The following is an 18,026-nucleotide window of genomic DNA, read 5'->3' as shown; positions in this document are numbered from 1 at the left end:
ACACCCATTTATGATAAAATCTCTCTAAGTATAGGCAAAGAGGGAACTTACCTCAACATAATAAAGACCATATATGACAGACCCACAGACAGCATCATTCTCAATAGTGAAAAACTGAAACCATTTCTTCTAAGATCAGGAACAACACAAGGTTACACACTCTCACCACTGTTATTCAACATAGTTTTGGAAGTTTTAGCCACAGCAGTGAGAGACGAAAAAGAAATAAAAGGAATCCAAATCGGAAAAGAAGAAGTAAAACTGTCACTGTTTTGCAGATGACATGATACTGTATATAGAGAACCCTAAAGATGCTACCAGAAAACTACTGGAGCTAATCAATGAATTCGGTAGAGTAGCAGGATACAAAATTAATGCACAGAAATCTCTTGCATTCCTATACACTACTGATGAAAAAACTGAAAGAGAAATTAAGGAAACACTCCCATTTACCACTGCAGCAAACAATAAAATACCTAGGAATAAAGCTACCTGAGGAGACAAAGACCTGTATGCAGAAAACAGTAATACACTGATGAAAGAAATTAAAGACGATACAAGAAGATGGAGAGTTGTACTACGTTCTTGGATTGGAAGAATCAATATTGTGAAAATGACTCTACTACCCAAAGCAATCTACAGATTCAATGCAATCCCTATCAAACTACTAATGGCATTTTTCACAGAACTAGAACAAAAAATTTCAACATTTGTATGGAAACACAGAAGACCCCGAATAGCCAAAGCAATCTTGAGAAAGAAAAACAGAGCTGGAGGAATCAGGCTCCTGGACTTCAGACTATACTACAAAGCTACAGTAATCAAGACAGTATGGTACTGGCACAGAAACAGAAATACAGACTAATGGAACAAGATAGTAAGCCCAGAGATAAACCCACACACATATGGTCACCTAATCTATGACAAAGGAGGCAAGAACATACAATGGAGAAAAGACAGCCTCTTCAATAAGTCGTGCTGGGAAAACTGGACAGCTACATGTAAAAGAATGAAATTAGAACACTCCTTAACACCATACACAAAAATAAACTCAAAATGGATTAAAGACCTAAATGTAAGGCAAGACACTATCAAACTCTTAGAGGAAAGCACAGGCAGAACACTCTATGACATAAATCACAGCAAGATCCTTTTTGACCCACCTGCTAGAGAAATGGAAATAAAAAAAAAAATAAACAAATGGGACCTCATGAAACTTAAAAGCTTTTGCACAGCAAAGGAAAACATAAAAAAGATGAAAAGACAACCCTCAGAATGGGAGACAATATTTGCAAATGAAGCAACGGACAAAGGATTAATCTCCAAAATATACAAGCAGCTCATGCAGCTCAATATCAAAAAAAAAAAACAAACAACCTAATGCAAAAATGGGCAGAAGACCTAAACAGACATTTCTCCAAAGAAGATCTACAGATTGTTAAGAAACACATGAGAGGATGCTCAACATCCCTGATCATTAGAGAAATACAAATCAAAACTACAATGAGGCATCACCTTACACCGGTCAGAATGGCCATCATCAAAAAATCTACAAACAATAAATGCTGCGGAGGCTGTGGAGAAAAGGGAACCCTCTTGCACTGTTGGTGGGAATGTAAATTGATACAGCCACTATGGAGAACAGTATGGAGGTTCCTTAAAAACCCAGAAATAGAACTACCACACAACACAGCAATCCCACTACTGGGCATATACCGTGAGAAAACCATAATTCAAAAAGAGTCATGTACCACAATGTTCACTGCAACACTATTTACAATAGCCAGGACATGGAAACAACCTAAGTGTCCATCAACAGATGAATGAATAAAGAAGATGTGGCACATATATACAATGGAATATTACTCAGTCATAAAAAGAAACGAAATTGAGTTATTTGTAGTGAGGTGGATGGACCTAGAGTCTGTCATACAGAGTGAAGTAAGTCAGAAAGAGAAAAACAAATACTGTATGCTAACACATATATATGGAATCCAAAAAAATAAAAATGGTTCTGAAGAACCTAGGGGCAGGACAGGAATAAAGACACAGATGTAGAGAATGGACTTGAGGACACAGGGAGGGGGAAGGGTCAGCTGGGACGAAGTGAGAGAGTAGCATTGACATATATATACACTACCAAATGTAAAATAGAGAGCTAGTGGGAAGCAGCTGCATGGTACAGGGAGATCAGCTCAGTGCTTTGCGACCACCTAGAGGGGTGGGATAAGCAGGGTGGGAGGGAGACGCATGAGGGAGGGGATATAGGGATATTCATATGCATATAGCTGATTCACTTTGTTATACAGCAGAAACTAACACAACACTGTAAAGAAAATATACTCCAATAAAGATGTTAAAAAAAAAAAAAGAGACTCTATGAAGATCAGCATTTTGGGTAATTTTAGAAATGTTTCTAAGAACCTAGTTTTTTCAATTCAGCCTCTTAAATAGACTTCATACTTTCTTTATTATAGCATTATACTGACCACTGTATATTAACAGCCCTTTTGAAACAATAAGACATCCTTCCCATTGTACCATTAATATTCATTAAAAATTATTGTTTATAAAAACACTACTAACCTTTTGATGAAATGGGGGAGAAGTGTTTTTAAAATGTGTATACATATCTAAAAGCTTGGTCCAGAGATAAACACTTAAAAGTGTGTGAAATTGTCCTGAACTCTAAGGAAAGCAAAATAGTCCATAGACCTCCCCCTTCTCCCTCCAAATAGAATAATAATTATGAATAGAGACTGACCTCATAGCAACCATTAACTTTCATTGTAAATTGAGGAATTTAACCACCCAATGTGTGACATCAGTGGGATTTACAGTCTCAAAGTAGTTTGCCTGAATACACCCAACAATACCGCACTTACACTTATAAAAATGTCCTGCCATCATGGATAAGAGGTCTGGAAGAACACGTGATCTTCTTTGCTGGTTCAATCCTGCCCTCATCACTACTGTGTGCACACCCAGTTAGTTATGATTCCCTCCCTGGCTTAACTGCAAAAGCACCCCACCATTCTAAGGAGCCAGATACATTTTAGGATTTTCTGGAGAAAACAATGATATAAAATTCCACATTTTTTCTGAATAGCTAGTCTTTTAAAACAGACACAGTACATACCTACTTATATGGTATTTTAAAAGCATTTCCAAAGGTTTCTTTTTCAAAACACTTCAGGAGCAAATAGAGGGGCATAGTAGGGATAATTTAGTAGTTCCCTAACAGAGAAAAGAGAGTAACTGGACATAAAACAAGCTTTGTTGGGAAAACTTTGCAGAAATGTGTATACAGTTGATTTCTAAGATGGACGAGATATGGTGGGATGATTCTGATTGGTAGGACACAAAATGGGAGAGCAGAGGCATCACAGGGAAGTAGAGATAGCATATCAGAATGGTTACAAGCCCAGTCTGGAGCCCTGCTGCATGGACTTGAATTCCAGCTCTGTCACTAACTAGCGGTGTACTGAACAGTTGATTTACCCATCGTGTGCCTGAGTTTACTCATCTGTGTAATAGAGACAATGCTAGTACCAACTTCTTAGGATTGCAGTGAAGAATAAATTGACTCCTGGTTGTGTTTAGAATAAGAGAAGCTTTCAGAAAGAACATCCACATGGGCGACCAAAGGTGTAATTTTCTTGCTCCTCAATTTAGCCCAGGTCTGTCTCCGATTATTTCTTTTTCCCCAGATTTGCTGCACTGTGGCCTTTTTAGAGATTATTTCACATCTGCGTGAAATACTTCATGCGAAAATTCGGGCAGAGGGCTGACCTCCCTCAAAGGAGGATTAACTGGTAAATGATTGCCAAGCACTTGGAACACTTGAAGTGTTCCAAAAATGTTGCTTGTTAATTTTCCTCGTCCTGAGAAGGGCCAGCTGATGACAATTCTAGGCTGAAGTATCTCATGTCACATAAATACCTAATCCAAAGTGGTTGTGAAATTTCCAATTTGCAAGTGGCCAGAGGGCACACGAAGAAGACATTCACTGAAGAGCAGCACATTCTGCACCTGGCATAAGATTAGCAGCTGCTTAAGGAAAATGTTATTTCCGGCATTTGGTTTTCAGTTTGATTTATTTTTTCACATTTTTCACATCTGACTAGTTAAGTGAGCCTCACATAGCAATCTTCCTGTCATATAAGAAGATCATATGGTGAAACACAATATTATCTGAGAAAAATCTGCCAGATTGAGACTATGGAAATAAATTAGATTTTTTGTTTGTTTAGTATGTCCTGCAGATGACAGCACATTCACAATTTTTATTGTATTATAATCCTTTAGAAAAGATACTTAATGGTCCCAAAGGCATCTTCAGCAAAAGTACAAGGTGAAATCTAAAAGGAGGCAGTTTTCATGGAATTGTGAATTGCACAGGAGTACCATCGAGAGATAAATATTCATAAGTCATTAACAAATTCCAGATCAGTTCATGATTATTCATCATGAGAGCACATGTACTTGATTAAATATGAATTATTCATTGGCTTTGTTTATGAACATCTTTAACTGATTAATGGTAAATCTTGATGAATATTCCTGAATTGTTCAAACCAAAGCATAGATCATAATGAATGAAGTCATGCGTTGCTTTTCAGGAGTATGAGATGAATAGCTGGTACAGGAAGAAAAACAAGAAATTGCAATGGTTTTGCAAATATGTCTGGTTTGGAAATCTGGGGGCTCAGCTTTTGATTAGTAACACATTGACAATCAACATCCCACCCTTTAAGCTATGAGTCTTGGCTTCAGCCTCCAAAAAGGTGACGGAAGATGGTGCCAGGAAACATGCCTCAAGCACTTTAGGGTTTCTCTGGTCCATCTTTCTGAAACCAGGCCTTGTAGATCATGCATTTAAATAGCTTCTTCAAATATGGCATTTAATTCTAATTTACCCAATAATATTATTTTTTATTTGTATTATACTGTGGTAATTACTGTAAAAATTAACATGAGATTTGTCCTCCTAATAGATTTTTAAGTGTATAATACAATATTGTTAACTCTAGGCATGAGAGTGTACAGCAGATCTCGAGAATGTATTCAGCTTGCATTACTGAAACTTCATACCCATTGGTTAGAAGCTTCCCATTTTCTCTTCCCTCTTGTCCCTGGCAACCACCATTCTGCTCCCTACTTCTGTGAGTTTGACTACTTTAGATATCTCATAAAAGTGGAATCATGCTGTATTTATCCTCCTGTGGATGGCTTATTTCACTTAGCACGTCATTAAAGTTCATCCATGTTTTCACATATTGCACAATTTCCTTCTTTTTTAAGGCTGAATAATATTCCATTGTGTGTTTATACCACATTTTCTTAATCCAATCATCCACTGATGGATATTTAGATTGGTTTCCATATCTGGCTATTGTGAATAGTGCTACAATATGGGAGTGCTACTATCTCTTTGAGACCCTAATTTCAAATATTTTAGATAAATACCCAGAAGTGAGATTTGCTGGATCATGAGGTAGTTTTCTTTTTAATCTTTTGAGGGACCTCCATACTGTTTTCCATAATGGCTTCACCATTTTGCATTCCAAAAAATGCAAAAAATGCAAACTGGTACAAGGGTTCCAATTTCTTCACATCCTCAACACTTATTGTCTTTTAATATCCATCCTAACAGGTAGGAAGTGATACCTCACTGTAGTTGTGATTTGTATTTCCCTAATGATAAATGATGTTGACCATCTTTTCATAAACCTGTTGGCCATTTGTATTTCTTCTTTGGAAACATGTCTATTCAGATCCTTAGTTCATTTTTTAATGCTACTGTTAGTTGTGTCAATCTATTGCTTGTTTCTTTTTCTGTGGAGAAGATTTTTAGTTTGATTGGAATACTTAATATTGTTAAAATGTCCATACTACCAAAAGCAATCTATAGATTCAATGCAATCCCTATCAAAATCCCAATGGCATTTTTTATAGACGTAGAAAAAAACAATCTAATCTGTATTTGGAAGCACAAAAGACCCAAATAACCCAAAAACCTGGAGAAGGGAGGACGAAGCTGAAGGCATCACATGTCCTTGTTTCAAAATATATTACAAAGCTACAGTAATTAAAACAGCATGGTATTAGTGTAAGGAAAGACATTTAGACCAAAGGAACAGAATACAGAAAACCCAGAAATAAATCCACACATCATATGGTCAACTGATCTTCGACGAGGGTGCCAAGAATGCACAATGAGGAAAGGCTGGTCTCTTCAATAAATGGTGTTTAGAAAAATGGATACCCCCATGCATAAAAGTGGAATTGGACCCTGATCGTCCACCATAAACAAAAATCAACTTAAAACTGATTAAAAACTTAAACATAACTCCCCAAACTATAAAGCTTCTAGATGAGAACACAGGCAGAAAAGCTTCATGACATCTTGGCAATGATTTCACAGATAAAACACACAGGCAACAAAAGCAAAAATAGGCAAAAACTGGAACTACACCAACAGTATTCTTGACCACGAAAAATAACCTTATTTTTTCATAAGAATTGAAGTTTCTTGATTATAGATTATTTTAAAGCCAGTCAATGAAGTACATTAAAAAATGGAAAAATTAAAAGAGAAAACAGTCTATGTTTTTTTTTTCCTATGTTAAAACTTAGTAGAATTCTGGCATGTATTATGTGTATTCATAAATCAATTTTACATATATTTTTCTTATTTCTGTATTTTCAACCTGACTTCTGGCATACCAAGATATTTGTACTAAAATAACATTTTATGATGGAATTGGAAAATAACATTCTCATATTATTAATTCAAGTGACACTAAAATACTAAAGGTAAATTTATTTTGTGGCACAGACTTGAGTCAGAGTTTATTACTAAGTTATTATTAGAATAGTCTATTGAATCAGAGCAAGTCATAGAATGAAGACAGATCCTTTGGGAAGTCTGGATAAAGGAAAAAACTGGATAATAAAATGAAGTAGGTAGTAAAACCAAGTGAAAACATGAAACAAGGTATCTAGGAGGAACATTTTATTGATGTTAGATATATTACTGTTCTTGATTTTTATATTTTGAAAAGCACAAGGGATAAATCACAAGCCATAAGGAAGAAAGTTTCCCTTGTATCCATGGCTTACTTCTCCTAAAATTTTTGTGGATGCCCTGAACCTGGTAAACTGCTTGACAATTCCAAAAATCTAAGTATATTCTGCTTAAGGCCAAGCAAATTGCCACACCTCATCTCTTGGTATTAATTTTATTAGGCTAGTGATTCCCAATCAGGTTATACATTTCAATCATCTGTATGGATTTTTGAACACATATACACTTTGAATGAGAATTTTTGAGGGAGAGATATTATGTATGTTTAGGTTAATATGTTTCACAGATAATTATAATCCCTTATAGTACTATCCAATGTGTTCATACCATAGGTGGTAGACTGTTTTCATTATTGATCTTATTCTACTCCCCACCCAGTGTCCATGTTTTTTGACCTAAAACCAAATAGTACTCTCCCACCCTTACTATGGATTTGGGCATAAAACTCACTTTGGCCAATGGAATATTAGCAAGTGTTTTAAAAACAGAGGCTTGAGAAGTACTTCCAAGGTTTCAATTGTGCCCTTGCATCTCTGTCCTCACTAAGAGAATATGCTCAACCCAGACATTTAAGGGCACATGGAGCAGAGTCAGTTGCACCAGTAGAGCTGGTTGATTCCCAGACCTGAGAATAAGTCCAGCCAAAATGAACAGAACTCCCTAGCTAACCCCAGCTAAATCACTGAACTGCAGGCTCATGGTCTAATAAATGCTTATTGTTTTAAGCCATTGAGTTTTCATGTATTTGATAATTCAGCATTAGATTGTCCAAAGAAAGCTGATATACCATTTTAAGCAATAAATTATTTTAGCTTGATTCCAATGTATAGCTCCAATTACAATTCTTTGGAAAAGACCAAAGTAGTGTAGGAGAGTTATAGAAAATATAGTTAGGTGATGAGTATATTTAGTGAGAAATATTTTAACTTAGTGATTTTGATCATTTGAACCACCAAATATGATTAACACATGATACATATGGTAAAAATTTTAATCCCTTATCATTCCATCATAAATGCCACAGAATATCCGTTGAGTATAATAAAATCTGTATCTAAAAAACGGCTAAAATCGGTATCTAAAAATCAGCTAAATAAACAATGGGGTAATGTGTAAAAGTTTTAAGAATAATTTTATTCATTTATCTATTATGTTTTAAGAATAATATTTTTGCTATTCTACTGTATACAAATATATGTGAATTATGATACACATATACTATATATGTATACATATATAGAAAATGAAATAGCATAAGATAATAATGATAAAAAATTACTATCCAACCTCTTAAAATATAAACAACCTTAATATTAGAAAGCATATTCTCTATTATATAACATACTATTTGATTGATCACAATTGTTTTCCAAGTTTTTAGAAACTAATATGCCATGAATCTGTTTGGCTATAATTAAATATTCCTTTTTTTTTCAATAGCATTTTAACGAGTGATACATTTGTGTGTATGTAGAGAAGATATAGAGATGCATTATACAGAGATGACACATTGCATATGGAGAGAAAATATAACATGTATACATTATTATGTATATAGAAAAGAGAGATTCAAAACATAGCCAAATATATTCCATCTAGAGAGTAAAATAAGGAACAGAAATCAGAAAAAAACAAAAAGCTGAGAAGAAAAAGTCAGAGAAGTAAGAAGAAAATCAGAAAAGTATGATGTTCTGAAAATTAGAGAAGTCAGAAAGCTTTTGTATTTATGGAATTAAGTGACCTCATCTTTTCTCATGACAATGCAAAAGAGAAAGAAAGGGCAAAAGAGATGAAAAGAAAGGAAAAGGTAGTTTTATAGCTAGCTAGGTCTGAGTGGTATTAAAGATTTTACTAAAATGTCAGTTCCCATTCAATATCTATCTGGTCTCACCTACACTGTTCTAGTAATGTTGGGAGACTCTGGGAACACCATTAAGTGCTGGTAGATGAGAAATTATTGAAGCATCAAGTTGAGACACATGATCTCTTAAATCAAAGAGAAGGTCATTTTGCCATCAGTGCTAATAGACAGAGAGACCACGTCTTGGGCAACATTTTCTGTCCAATATCCTATCAGAATAATCAAGCTATTTTCCTTTTTAGTCAGTTTAATACAGGTTTTTAAAACAGCTTTTTTAATTTTTGTTTTAGGACAAGCTGCAACCTTCATTACGTTTAGACTGAGGCAATTCAAGTATTAGGAGTCTGTTTTACTTGATGGTTATCAGGCTCCGACTGTCTTATTTCATTTTGGGATTGTCTCCTCAGGGCTGCACATTTTAGCATCAACCACTATTGCAAATTGAAGCAGGAAGGTTAAGAGGCAGCAGAAAAAGGAAAGTGTAGAATGAAGTACATAAACAAATTGTGGCAGGGCAATGACATCCAAGCCAGCAGATTCAGGGTCAGAAAACCATTTATCTGGCACATATCTGGCTTATTCAATAGGCAATGTGTCAAAACAGGTAGATATGTGGAAGAACTACTGTTAACTGTCTCTCAGATCAAATAATGATGGAATTTAGGAAAACAACCTATGCATATGCTCCTCAGTAATTCCTTCCTATAAAAAATCCCCACCACTCCTCCTTTTATTTCCCTGCTTGCCCCAGTAACATAATTCTCTAAGTTTTTTTTTAAATTCCCTTTCAAGCACTCTTCTTCATTTTGATTTTTAAAAATGTTTATTTCAGGCTTCATAAATAACAGGGTTTCAAATAACTGTATTTACATTTGTGGGCAAACAGAATACATGGTCATGGACTAATGTAAGTCATTTTAATGGTAAACTTGAATTATCAGAGTACAAACTTGTCATGTTTTAATGAAGTCAGTTGATTCAATTCATTTGATGTTTCTAAATTATCTGGGCTGTTACCACTTTGCTCGTGTGAAACAGAGATACTCAAAATTTCCCATGTTACCATGAATCTTTTCTTGGATCCACTGGGGTCATACTCAGACATGATCTTCATGGTTTATATACTGCCTCTTTTAGGATTATTAGAGATTCTTGCAGTGTATTCTCTTTTAAATCATTGTCTTGCTCATATCCTTTACAAAAAATAGAGCCATATCTGAAACTGAGCTGGAGTCCAGGGTCAAGGTGAGAACTTTAATGTTTATGGGACTCAACAATGCTGGCTTAAATTCTATAGAGTTTTAAAGATCTGGATGACATAAAATTCTACATTTTTTTTAAAGATTTATTTATTATTTATTATTTATTTTTATTTATTTTTTGGTTGTGTAGGGTCTTAGTTGCGGCACGGGGGATCTTCGTTGAGGCATGAGGGATCTCTTTTGTTGCGGTGTGGGCTCTTCGTTGCGGTGCACCGGCTTCTCTCTGCTTCTGGTGTGTGGGTTTTCTCTTCTCTAGTTGTGGTGCATGGATTCTAGAGTGCATGGGCTCTGTAGTTTGCAGCACGTGGGCTCTCTAGTTGAGGCGTATGAGCTCAGCAGTTGTGGCACGTGGGCTTAGTTCCCTGACCAGTGATCGAACCCGCAACGCCTGCATTGTAAGGCGGATTCTGTACCACTGGACCACCAGGGAAATCCCCAAATTCTACATTTTTATGTAAAGTTATGCTTTATTGAATTTTGCATATGACTGGATAAAGATTTTTTTATCTTGAAAATAGTTTAAGAAAAAAAGAGAAAACATTTTGAAGCAAAATAATGTAACCTATCTTTGAAAAGCACTAAAATGCTCTTACCAAAAAAAAAAAAAAAAAAAGCATAAAGCTTGCTGAAGAGAAGGAAAGTTCAATTATAACTTTTATAAATTTTTAAAATAAATATTATGCTTTTTAGAAATTGAAAAATCTCTATTATTTAAAAACATGTATACTCCCAGTTATATTACTTACAAGCCATGTGGCTTTGGGAAAGTTACCTTGTCCTCTTCTTTATCTCTAAAGTGGGTTCTTACATCGAGGTGTATAAATAAAAAACTACACATGAAATTTTTCGTACTTGAGCTGAATAAATAACTACAAAGAGAGCTGTTCTGTGCTATTAGGGTCAAAGAAGCACTTATGGTGCATCTATTATCAGCGACATGAAAACAATTTAGGGGGTTTATGAAAACAGTTTATTGGGCCTTTTATCATATGACTTATAACAATGTTGTCAATATTTTTAATCAATTTTAATTCTCTGTTTTTTGCCATCTATTCAGAGAAAGTGACATTTTAACTAATACCAGAAGGAAGGAGGTGAGGGAGTCCACGCATACTTGAAGAAAAGAGCCCTCTATGAGGGGGAACAGTTTAGAGTTAAGACTAAACTGGAGCATGCTGGTGTATTTCAGGAACAGCAAGAAGGCAATTGTTGCTGGAACAAGTAAAAGAGGAGGAGCTTAGTAGGACATGAAAGAGGCTAGGGAGGCTAGATCATATATGTCTCATTGGCCTCGGTAAGGAAATTACAATACTTTGAGGGAAGTATGTAACTTTCCTTAAACTTAATATGAATAATTGATTTATGGCAGCATGAGATGTCAATATACATGTGAAAAAAATTAAAGAAAATATATTAAATCACCACTTCTAAACCACTGCTGAAAACTTCTAAGTAAAACTCAATCACGTAATTACTATATTATCCTGTTATAATTTTAAACTGTTCTACTACAGACCATATAGAATCTAAGAAGAAATTCATCGAAACTCTTACCAATATAATAAAGACAACTTAAAAATCTTAATTTCAAGACAAATACAGTGAGTAAGTTATTTTTAAAATGGGCAATAATTAGCATATAAATTTAATATAAATGATACCATAGGAATATGACTGTCTAATATCAAAAAGTAAGAATCAAGTCATTATTAGGAAGTTCTTTTCTTCTTTCCACTACGATAGCACCATGGACAGTGGCTAGCCAACACCAAGAGTTAAGCCCAGTCTGTTGGTTAATATGGAAAATTCATAAATACCACCAAGATTCTTAAAGAAGACTCAACTACATTACAGGTTTTGAGGCAATAATTAAAATCAGACATTTGATTTAGTTCCTAAGCTTCAAGAAAAAGCAGAGTATAATGTAAAGAAAATTGAACCAGGAATAAAGACAAGTATTTAAACATAGATCTAAATAAAGTTCTAAATACAGAAAGCTAGGCTATCTTTGGTAAGCCAATTAACATTTCTGGAGTTCACTGTATTCATTGTAAAATGGTGAGATGGAAAGAAAATTCAGGAAATGTTATCTTAGGTCCTCTCTGCTCTAAACTTGAATAATATTACCTAAAAGTTGTCCTATAAACTTGGATGAATGCAACCCTAATGTACATACCCATGCCAATGATATAAACGTTCAATGCTTTCAAATCCACTCAGAAAGAATGTCTAACACAAATAACTGCTTCAATATATTGAATACTGAGCATCAACTATATGGAAGTTAGAGAAGAACCAAACCAAGCTAACTTGGCAGTATAGAAATTTCATATTGCATATAAAAAGATCAGAGGCAGAATGATTGGCTTATTTAGTGGATACATAACATCATAATGAGTCAGTCTTTCTATGCTTTTTTTCTGCCTACAGGTATGCTGACCAATTCTTTCATGCTGGCTCAACTCATGTTCCCAAAATGAGTGTCAAAATTTCAGGTGTCACAAAAGAATCCATCAGAAAGAAGACTTTTATTTTGCATCTACTTTTCCTTGCTATCAGTGAGAATAACAGTCTTTTCCAGAATCCTCCTTGCAGATTTTTCCTCATCTCTATTGAGCCAGAAGTGAACCACATGTTTGAGCCATCAGCATGAAAACTGAATTATAATCATAGGCTTAGCTGAACAAAATTAGCCCCTGGTATGTACATTCTGAAATATATGACCTTCTCTTTAGTATATGGCTATCCAGTGCCTAAGCAGAATTGGAGTTCTGTTAACAAGAAAAATGAGAAATGGCTATAAAGTCTACACAGGTTCTACCCCATTCTGTATTCTTCTTTCTATGCAAGCTGACATTGACAGACATGTGCAACTGCTTTGCAATGAGACATCATTTAGGAAACTGACCATCTCTTAATAGGAAGACTCTTCATCCATGGCTTTTCAAATGCTTTTGAGTTTTATCAATTATGAGCATCACTATTATATGACTTTAGATTAACAAATATGATTAATATCTTATTAGTTCAGTGCTTATAACTCTAGTTCAACTGACAGTTTGTTGACGAGTATTGCAATCACCCTGTTTTATACGTTTACTCCACCAAATTTATCCCAAAAGCTTATTAATAAACCATGACATTTCCAGTCACTCTCATTTGCAATTGAATGCTAAATTGTACCCAAAAAATTTACTAAATTATCTTTTACCAGGTGTAACATTATCTTACCTAAAACCAGATTTCTCCTTAAAATTCCGTTTTATCACTTCCCTCAATCCTAATACCCCTAAGATCTACATTTTAATTTTTCTTAATGCTAATAACCCTAAATCCTATGATTTAAATATGAAGCGCAATTGACTTAAAATATTAATGCACTTATTCACTTAAAATCTTCTTCAAATCATCATAAGAGAGTACGCCTTAGTTTTCTTTGCCAGGAGAGCCATTAGCACATGAATAGCATAAAAATTTTCAAGTAACATGCGAAATGTGAAATTTTACTTTCCAAAGCAAAGCCCTAAGCCAATGAGGAGGTATTAAGCATTATTAGCCTTACTTTATCAGTGACACAGGGCAACAGATTTGCCACACTAAAACTGGACACTGAGAATAAGGTCAACTTGAGTATAATAACCAACTCTATTCTTAATTCTCTTTGTCACAAAAATATGATTAATGCAGCAAATGCAGGCTTGTTACCTGATTATTATCCCTTCTGGGTATGACATAATTCTGTCTGTCTCTTTACAAATATATTCCATGTGTGATGTTGATCCAGTGCTCTGCAAAACACACCAGGAAGGCATTAAAGTCTCTTTGCTCAAGAGAAAAAAAATCATTAGATTTATGCAAGCAATGAAAATGGAGGTTTATATTATTAAATGCCATAAGCCATTTTAGAGAGGGTTCTGGTTTTTCCAAGTACGACACCATAATTGTCCTATGAGGGAGACAAAGAATGGGAAAAACAGTGATTACTTGATCCTTCAAAGGGCAATGGCTCTTGGATCTAAAAAATGGATTACTATATGTCAGTTTTCTGATGATATATTTTGGGTTTGTTTATTTTGTATTTTGGGTTATGTTTTGTTGAACATATGCAATATGAAAGGTTGCATTTAGTCCCATAAGTTGGGCTCAGTTCTACCCTTAGTGTCAAAGTCTAAAGTCAATGGGTAATTGCTATGAGAACGCTGCTTCTAACCTCTCCATCATGGAATGCATTTAATATGTTACAGTTTCTGAAAGTGGGGGAAAAGACAAAGACAGAGGTAATGAAAAAATCTGAAGACTCTCTAGATCAGCAGGTATGCTGATTTATTATCTCTTTATTTATACTGCTTAATATATAGTGATTGCATTTTTATTTTTATTTTATTTTATTTTATTTTATTTAGTGATTGCATTTTTAAAGAAGCTCAACTGCCCTGTGAAAGGTCAACCTGCCACAGATAGCACATCCTTAGTAGAACCTAGTGCTTCAAGACAAGTGATACACATTGGCAAAATAATACCAAAGGGTGGACTATTGTCACTTGGAAGCATTTCTCAGAGGGTTAAAGACAGGTTGTCTTGCTTTGTGAAATCTGCACTTATGGATTTAAGTTATGCACCTTGAAAAATCTGCACTAATGGATTAAGAACCGCCTATAAAACTTTTCTGTACAGAAACAATGATTTATTAGAATCCTGAAAATAAGTTCCTCAATAAAATGATGAATAACACTTTATAATGAACAAAGCCTATGACTGCATTATTAGGCAGAAATAAGTTATTTTCAGGAAAAAATTTACAGGAAATTGTAAATATGAAGGTAAAGTAGTATTCCTGTTTTACACAACAGATTAAAGGTCACAGGCCTAGAGGGCCATGGCCATACTAAAAAGGTAATTAAAGTTCAACAAAATCGACCAAAATTTCATAGGGGTTGTCCTTCTGAGTTTGATTTAGCAGATCACTAGGTGTATATTGTAAGAATTCAAGTGGATTTGTTGATGTATATACAAGTGGAAAGTCAATATATAAAAAAAAGGTAAAAATTCAAAATAAAGCAATAAATGAATAAACAAACATAATTCTTATGAACATTGAAATAACGTAATTAGGTGGGGTTTGTTTATAAAACGTTTTTTCTCTGTAAAATCAAAGGTTTCTGTAAATCAAATGTTCTGATTTTTAAGTGTACTTTTCCCATAAAAAGTTTTAAATTAACTTTGCTTTTGATTTTTAAAATATTTTCTATTGATTTTTTAAAATGTAGAAGTAACAAATAAATCTAAGGAAGAAAACATGAATCACCCATAACCAGTATTTGAAAAACTGTCTTTTCTCTGATTATCCTGTAGGAAACTAAAAAATGCACTAAGAAAAATGTAACATTATTAACCATTACTGTTTTGTTTTGGCAGAAGGCTGCTCTATCCAAACATGTGGGGCTTTTTTTAAATTATTTTCTTTGTTAGATGTTGAGGGTTTTGAAAAGATCAGCAGTCAATAAACTCAGTTAATTTAATTTACATTTATCAATTCATGTACTTCACTTGTTCATTCATAAGTCACAAATTGAGGTTTCCCTCACCAAAGAAGATATGAGAGAACTGACTACCAAAGAAGAAAAGCTGGAAAACATGTGACTCCAAAAGACATTTTGTTAACATTTCAGTTTTCTAAATAATTCAAATGTATATAAAATTGTTATGAGATTTTTAACTGAAATTACTATTCCAAATGGGAAAGAATCACAATAAATGAGAATCAAGTTATTTTAAAATAACTGAAAATTAAATAATTAAAGAATCGTTTACCCTCTAATATAGATGAGATTTATTTGAACTATTTCAGTTCTATTATACTAAGAAAACATATGGAAAAATTTTTATACACTTGCTTTCCAGGTCTTCAAATTTTTCAAAAATTATTCTTCATATCTTACTGTGGCAAGATGTAGCTACAACATTTATATAAATCTATGTGTTTTTACATTTATGGCAAAGCCACAGTATAGTTGTCATTTTATGCTTTTATTAAATGGAATAAAACTGTAAATTATTAACTAACGGTAATAACTACTATTCATTGAGGATATTCTATGACAGACTATACCAGGTACTTCACCTACAGTTGAAGTCACAACAAACCAATGATATGGATAATGTAAGAGGAAACTAGAGATCAGAGAGGTAAAGTAGTTCACCCAAAGTCATTCTGTTGGTCAGAAACAACCAAGTTTGAACCCGTCTATTTGATTCCATTTTGTACTCTCAAGAGTAATTATGTATCACCTTGCCAGCTAATACTCTTGCCATTTTCATATCAAGCAATGTAATGGATTATAAAAGAAAAAAAGTTATGTTAGAAATCTGTTTAAGAGGCTTTGTTTAAATTTCATTCAAAATATTTTGTTGGCATAACGTGAAGCCACACTCAAACTATTGATAGAGGTTTTATACGAGAGAACCAGCTATACAGGGCTAACATTTCTATCATTTATTATTTATATATTGCTTTCCTCCAAAAATAATTTGAGGCATTTCTAAAATTGACAAAACTAAGACATTTGTAAATAGTTTTTAACATCCTAACTAATGTGGCAGAGTAAAGACTGGCTGATCCTGGAATTTCCTAACTCAAAAACTAACAAAATTAATTGACGAGGATATCTGGGTTGTGTGTTTTCCAGAAGCAAAAGGATCCAAATGCACTGGGGGAAAATTCCAAGCTCAAAAATATCTCAAAAAAGGATAGAACATATTCCAACCAGGTGGTGTAAGCCCTGTAACAGAACTCCTGAAAACGTGCCAGTTCCCAAACTGAATACATAGTTCTAACTTAGCACTTTTGACCCTAACCCACTCCCACCTTCCCCTACACAAATGCTGGCACATGCTCAGTCTCTTGGAACACCAAAGAGAACATACAATTTATATCTCTCAGATAAAATGTTAGGTACAAACAAGTCTTAGATAATGTAGTAAAGAGAGTTAAGGAGAATTTAACCATACCATATCAGGAAAACAAAACATTAATAAAATTGTTCGTGTTAGAAATGAGTGAAAGGAGAAAAGAGGCAGAATGACATCTACGCACAACACTCTATGAAGGTAAACTAAAGACCACAGAGTGATGAAATAGTCAATTTTGAGATTCAACAAAACCCAGACACACAAAAATAACCCTACTAATGTTATGGTTGTTTCCATAGAAGAATTTAAAGACAGCATACTTTTAATGAAATGAGATACTAAACATGAGATGATTAAAGTGCAAAATTAAATGAATAGGAGGATTTTAGACTTACAGGAACAAAATCATGAACCAAGCCAACAATACTACAAAAGCAATGAGCCTGAGACAAGAAAGTGAATAAAAACGGCTGAAATAAAATGGCCCAGAGAAAGGACTTAAAAATTACAGTGAATGCCAAATAGTGGAAAAAGAACTAATTAAGATAACTAGAAAGTATATAGTGGGTAAGGAGGACAAAGATTATCAAATATCAGGATAATTTGTCGCTCTTTGGTAGACCACCCAACACATGGAATAGAAAAAAATTATTAAAGGCTATGACAGAATAACATTTTTCCAATGAAGGAAGAATTAAATAAGTATATTGAAAAGGCATGTGGTGTTACTAAAAAAAACTGATTGGATTATTGAGGAAAAATTACATACTGAGACACACCCTGGTTAAAATGCTGTTATTTTCAAGATAAGAAAATAATTTTTCAGCTCACTGCACACAAAAGTAAGAGGGAGAGAGGTTGTGGGGAGTGGGAGAGAGAAAATCAGACTAGTCTAAGACTTCTC

The 18,026-nt window shown here is 34.1% G+C and overlaps 1 protein-coding gene across 1 annotated transcript in view; it reads right to left on the bottom strand.

Moving 5' to 3' along the window:
- DGKB (diacylglycerol kinase beta) overlaps nucleotides 1-18,026 on the bottom strand; it is a 943,764-nt gene that overhangs the window by 859,121 nt on the left and 66,617 nt on the right. The window contains exon 5 of the mRNA XM_082398294.1: nucleotides 13,919-14,001. The gene's annotated coding sequence lies outside the window, so the exon portion shown is untranslated. The remainder of the gene's footprint in view (nucleotides 1-13,918; nucleotides 14,002-18,026) is intronic.

This window comes from Balaenoptera borealis (assembly GCF_965194805.1).
Source record: "Balaenoptera borealis genome assembly, chromosome: 7".
In the NCBI taxonomy this organism is placed as follows: Eukaryota; Metazoa; Chordata; class Mammalia; order Artiodactyla; family Balaenopteridae; genus Balaenoptera; species Balaenoptera borealis.
Note: the sequence above shows the minus strand (reverse complement) of the source record. Positions and strands in the feature narration are given on the sequence as shown.